General features: G+C 34.4%; 1 pseudogene; it reads right to left on the reverse strand.

Moving 5' to 3' along the window:
- Positions 1–385: 385 nt before the first annotated feature.
- On the reverse strand, positions 386–3,342 carry LOC110424415 (LRR receptor-like serine/threonine-protein kinase IOS1; annotated as a pseudogene).
- Between the last annotated feature and the right edge of the window lie 3,595 nt (positions 3,343–6,937).

A 6,937-nucleotide genomic window follows, 5' to 3' on the forward strand; every position in this document is an offset into this window, starting at 1 on the left:
GCTAAATACCATTTGAGCTCAAAAAATCTAAATTAAGGGATTTTTATACCTTTCATGTAGTATATATTTTACCTATAAATCATATTTCTTGGTAATATGAAATATTATATTCACATGAGAACTTCAATAAATCTCTCCCAACTTTCCTGTGTGAGTAAAGAAGTTGCGATCAGCTTTCCCATGCGAGTAAACTATACTATTTCTCTCAACTACCCATTCACCTTTAGGCCAGCACCACATGTAACCTCACAAATCACCACTCCAACCTCGAATCTCTTGTTACACTCACAAATCATCATACTCCAGCCTTGCATCCCTTGTGCATTTAGATTCTTCGTATAACACAGAATTTGCACCATGCAAGCTTTTGTGCTTTAATATTTCTCTATTCAAATAAATCCACACCTGAAAGATGATGTTCTAAGTTTCCATTAGCGATGTACTCATAGATTAGCCTCTTGTTGGTGTCCTCATCGTAATACCCAACTAAGCTGGTCAAATTCCTATGATGAATTCCTAAAAGTGGTTCAACCTGAAATAAAAACTCAAATGTTTAATAATTAGTTCAGTGTATTACAAAATGACCCGAAACTTCTTATAAAAGTTATCTACCTCTGCCTGAAACTTCTGATAGCTTTGAACTGATATTGAAGAAAACATCTTCACTGCCACTTGAATGCCATCCAAGTAGCCGTGGTAAACTGTTGCAAAGCCTCCCTTGCCAATAACCCTCTCAAAGTTGTTAGTAATTTTGAGGACCTCAGAGTAAGAGATCTGCGGATTTTTTTACTCTAGTAACAGATCTTCTTTGTTGGTTGTGGCATCAGCCTCCGCGGCTAGTGAGTTATGACAAGCTCAATAAGCATAGAACAATGGAAAATCCTTCTACACTGGCATTTCATATATTATATATTCTATTATGTTCTAGTGTTTTGGTTGTTTTCATAATGGGCTTATACCTTGTGTTTTTCTCCTTTTAATGCTCCATAAAGCAGTTAATGCAATTACAAGTACATAAAATGCAGCAGCTGATGCTACTACTGGTACAATAAACTTCTTCTTTTTCTTGCATGAAGCTGAAGAGCAAAGATTTTGATTTTCTTCAACACTACTCAATTCAATTGATGGTATGTGAGAGTTACAATATTAAAGCCTATACTGTAAGACAAAACTACCAGAGTATAATAGTTATTAAATGACTATTATATTCTACAGAAAGAGAAGAGAATTAGTCATATTCAAAAGAAAAAAAATAAGTATTATAGTTTATATGACTCTTTCCACTTTGAAATGGTATAGGTTGTAGTGCAGGACAAGTGAAAGTAATACTTTGCATAACGTTGTTGACAAGAAGCAATCCTTAGCAATAGTGACCCATTTTTTGATCTCTCAACAAGTTCAACTGGAACAGAACCATTGAGCATGTTGCCTCTTAAGCTTCTGCATGGCAATATGATCTTTTAGTTTTCTTACTAAGAAAATTGCATTTCTACATGTGATAATTTCCAAGTTACTTACAGGACTCTGAGTGAGGTCATTTCTGATAGAAATTCAGGTATTGGTCCCATTAAACTATTGTCAGATAAGTCCCTGACAGTGTGATAGAAAAAAGGAGCCCATTGGTCTCTATCATCAATAGGTTAGCAACTAATGGTCTAATGGCGCAAGAATGAGGAACTTACAGAATTTCTATCATGGTGAGATTTGATATGTATGTAGATATCTCCCAGTCAATCCACTTGAGGACAAGTTCCTAATTGCATGTTCAATAGTTTATGAATAGGGAGTTCAATCAGGCAGAAAATTTAGTTTACTTGAACATATAGGTTCACAAGGATATGATTCTCGGTGGACCAGAGCCAGTGCACCTGCAATTAAGACCATCCCACAGGTAGTCTTGAGGAGCACATGGATCTCCTTGCCAGTTTCTACTTAGACTGTACATTGACTTGATGTTTGTGATAGCTTCAACTAACATTTCCATAATGACATTTAGTAATTCTTATTCTACACAGACTGAAGATGCAAAGCATAAGCATTGAGTTAGGAACATATCATCCATTGGGTCCGTTTGTGATTGTAAGAGTTCTTTTACCGTATAGACCTCAAGGACATTGAGAATAGGTGGCAAGCTAGATTGTCAGCTTTATAGATTGAAAATTGATATTGCCCTCCGGTTAGGCCTGACGGGGTGTATATAGTGGTTGTGGATAAGTAATCAGGAGTAAAAGGTCCAAACCAGAGCTGTCCATTCAAAGAAATATTGAACTGCCTGTACTCATTGTCTTGGAGCTTTTTAACTTCAGCAAAGTGCATGTAAACATAAAATTGTGCAGTAGAATTATCAGCATCCAAGAGAATATCAATTGGCATGCTAGCATCTTTTAGGGTGGCAGCAGTTCTCATTACAGCCAATGGTCGTTGAAAATCATTGTGACCATCTGAATCAATTGTGTGTGATATTCTAAGCTGCTTCCAACGAGTGAAACTTTGAGGCCTCCAGAGACGGTCATAGACATCATTCTTATACCTGTGGTATTTGGTAGTTAGGCAAACCAAGCAAGGTCATATGCTTACTGGGGAAAATAGCATGATATCATGATATAAAATGAATGGCTGATCTGATTGTTTCATTGTCCTTTGAACCAATATCCAGCCGCGCAAAGAGATCCAGTGATCCAGTTTGAGTCTTATAAATGCTATTCATCAGATGCCTTAATTCCAGTGCTGATATAAAAGGTGTTCCATTGCCTGTATTGACCAGGCAGACATATAAATTGTTTGATGAGAGCACATGTATTATCTCTGTGTTTATGAAAGTCGATGCATTTTCCAATCTCACTGAAAGCCATAGATTAGGTCCCAAATGCAGATCAAATGCTGGTGCTTCATCTGGAGAATCATAGTTTCCATACATGAAACTTGCTCTGATCAGATACTTATTCCCAGTTTGAAGTCTAAAGTTGTAACTGTTTCTTGACGCTTCAGGAAAGCTTCTGACATACCACATCTGCTGCTGAACATTTGTTCGGAATTCAGGTAATATACTCCTACTTAGGCCTGTGTCTATAAACGAAGCATCTGAACTATAGTTTAAGCCTGTAGTGGATTCAGTATAGTTGGAGTCTCGTGGTAATCCACAATTTAAGCTAATGAATCCTCAGAGAGCAAGAAAGGCCTGAGTCCTGCTTATGGTGAAAGAATATCATCTGAATTAATATGCATAAATTAAGACATTGAAAAACCTGATTGATCTTGGCGATGAACCTGAAGAACCTGGAGCTGAATTACAAGGGCCAAACCTCCAAACAAAGCCAGGAAAAAACAATTAAACATCTCCATCAGATTTTTAGCTTCTTCTGCATAGGAGAAGAAAGTAGCAAACTAGCATTGCAATCCTACTAATAGTTTTGTCATTAGTTATATTATATAAAATATTTTAACAACTTGGTCCATTGTGGCTGTAGCAATCAATAACCGTTAGCACAACAATATTTTTGTAGCAAACGGCAGATTGATGCATTAGTTAACTCAAGAGAAGTTGCTGTTATGTACAATTCAGAACTTATTTGTGCGTCTGTATGACATTGATTGAACAAACACTTTGACCAAGCTATATAGTACTATATTTTGACATCATTGTTAAATAAAAGTTCCGAGCATATTAAGTTATGATTATATTTTTGGTCAAGATTATTAAATATGGAACAAGGCTTTCAAATTGTCTACTCCATTGCCACTTGTTAAAGTGGACGGGATCTCAGTTTGCGGAGGCACATGTTTGTTTATGAAAAAAGAACAAGTCATACCAAGGTACTAGTATTTTTATTATGGGAGTGGAATATGATAAACTTAAGTTACTTTAAATAGATCATTAAATACAAGGTAGGATTGGATGGTTAGTATAAGAAAACATATCTAACTATAATAAGGAAATTGGAATTTGCCATTTCAATGATCAGAAATCAATGAAGTGAGGATGCAGAAGCGAGGAAATGAATGATCGATGAACTGACTTTTTCCTTTATTTGCAATAAGACTGAGTAGTATGTTTGACCATTTTCAGTTGTAGCATCAATGATGTATCGAAGGAAGGACAGATCTGTAGAATTGTTATTTGACTTGACTGAATACTGCTGGCACACTATGCTTGTTAAGGTATTCTGCTGTCGAGAGCTAAACTGCGCAATAAAGCTGTTTCTGTTAGTTGATGTGCTGGGTTGCTGATCATAGTTGACCTGGCAGAACGCGGTTTCCCTAGAAGGAAAGAGAGTTTTATCAGCAAGAGATACAAAGATATATTTACGAGGGACGACAATGGAGACCTGTTAATTTTCCCTCCCTCTTTGGTTGTAAAATTTCAAGGCCTAGCTAGTTTTCATTTTTTGGGAAGGGGAAGAGGTCATTGTAGCAAGGATTTGGACCATGTTTTCTCTTCACCGTAGCTAGTTTAGGGAACCAAAACTCAAACAGTTATTAAATAGTGGATACGTCGAATCAGTGATCACAGATCTGGTTTCAACTGTCATTTTGATTGCTTTTTCCTTGGCATGAAACTTACATGGTACAGACCTAAGCCCTGAGGAATTTTTATTGCCTCCCAAGATACAGGCAGTATTTGAGGGAAAATATGGAAGAAAAACTTGCTCGATCTGCATCATTCAAATGCCAGTTAAAATGCTGAGTTCTGTATGTAGACAGAACTGCAGAACAAAATGGCTGGAATTTCTGGTTTACTCAAATAGGACAGGACATCGTTCTTTGAAATCATACACACTGTTAAAACATTTGAATATTCAAAGGATGAAGATGCTGCACAGGGGCCAGCATACTCGAGAGAGAAGAATTCTAATTCACCAAAACGGCTTCAACCCCGTGTTTCATTTAACAGCCAATATGTATGCTGTTCAAAGAGAGAGAAATGGTAAAAGAAATAGCAAACCAGATGAAGCCATCTGGCATTACAAAGACCGAGGGTGCTGGGATCAATGAAAGATTTCCTGGCACACTGACTCATATAACTATCTATACGACACAGTTTCACTAAGTAAAGTAACTAAATTTTGACTTTTAACCAACATAAGATAATCAGTAAAAACAGGTAAAATTCAATCTGATTTAAGAATAAAACAGCAAGAGTAAAGCTTTGAAATGACTGCCGACTCGAGTCTTTTTGTTCCTTTTGAACTTCAGGCTTCCCTCAAAATCACCATTGCCTCTTCCTCTGCAGCTTTGTTGCATATCAAAAACCATCAATATTCAACACACACAAGTATATAAATCAAATTATATACATGTTTTCCACTACAACTGTAGCATCTCATCCCTTCGAATGTTAATTAAACTTGAACAATATTAGAAATTTGAAAAGAATTGTGATCATCAATGATGTTGAAAACATAAGAAATTAAAGGAGAATGGGTGAAATAAAAATAATATTTTAATAATAAAATAATAATGATAATTGAATAAATAAATAAAATATTAAAAGGTCATTTTAAAAAGGTAGATTCGGCTAAAGTGGGGAAATGAGATATTTATGGATTGAAGAATTTTTATCATAAAAAAATTTATATGTGTGGAATGTAATACATGTATTATATAATGACTAGTGCGGTAAGTAATTAAAATACAAGAACTAAGCAAATTATGCCACATGAAGGTAACATGACCGGCCACTATATGGCCTTGCCATGCATGCAAGGACAACAACGTCATGTAATCATCGTTGCATGCAAGTGGGGGAAACATGTGGCCACAAGTAAAAAAAAAAAATTTACTACTTATTGGCAATTAATCTATGTAAAAGTGGTTAAAGATTAAATGGGCGGTCAACACAAAGTTGACCATCCATGCGACAACCAAAGGAAGAAGAAATGAAAGGAACAAAATTACATCAATGAGGAAGGGCGGACAAAGCAATGTTGTCCTCCTTTGCAAAGGAAATAAAAAAAAAAAAGATTGAATTGGAAGTAAATTTGTCAAAATGGGGATGATCCATTAGGTCAAGCTTATTTTTTATTAAATATGAAGTGAGTTGGGTTGAAAATTTAAGCTCATATTATAATCGGACTTAAATGGGTCTATTTATCAAATTAATGGATTGAAGTGGGTTGGGGTGGGCCAGTCTTATGGGTAAAAAAATAATTTTAATTATTTTAATAATTTTATATATTTAATTATGTAAAATTAATAATTTAATTATCAAGGGTATTGCTTATTTTATATATTTCAATGTCTTTAATCTTTACTTATTAAATTAAAAATTTTAATTTAGATTAAAACTTATTATCTCTTTTTCTTTTATGGTAATGAATATTAGATGATAAATTGATAATGATTTAGACCTTGAGATATCATTACTATCTAAACAAAATTTAAATGTTTTGCTTGAAGATAGAGATTGAGGAGGACATAAATGAGTTTGAAAATTTTTATTATTTGGTTATATACTTATGTTTATGGGATAGTAATTTGTGTTAAAGATTTAAACTTTATTTATGTAATTTATTTATTTTTTTATATTTGATGTAATTTATTAGTTTGTAATATGTTTTTATTATTCAATTTATGAATTAAATCATAAAATAATTTTATTAATAAAAAATTTATTAAGTAGAATAATAAAAATAATTTTTTTTAAAAAAATAAAAATAGCCGATTCTACTTAACTATGAGCTAACGAGAGGTGGATTGAGTTGAGATTTTGATGGTTGATATAAAAAATATATTAACTCGGTCCAACTCATATTTTTCAACCCATAAAGATTTGGTCTAGGGACGAGTGAGCTCATTTTGACAGCTCTAGTTGGAAGGAACTAAGCTCGGGGAATCGCCCATTCTTTGGAGCTTAGACATTCTGCCCCATGTTTCCCTAGAAAACCTGAGAGCTCCAAAGAAATTCTCTCAAGTCTTTTTCTATCATTCCTACATTCTA

This window comes from Theobroma umbraticum, unplaced genomic scaffold (assembly GCF_002168275.2).
Source record: "Theobroma umbraticum cultivar Fairchild unplaced genomic scaffold, ASM216827v3 scaffold_204.0, whole genome shotgun sequence".
In the NCBI taxonomy this organism is placed as follows: Eukaryota; Viridiplantae; Streptophyta; class Magnoliopsida; order Malvales; family Malvaceae; genus Theobroma; species Theobroma umbraticum.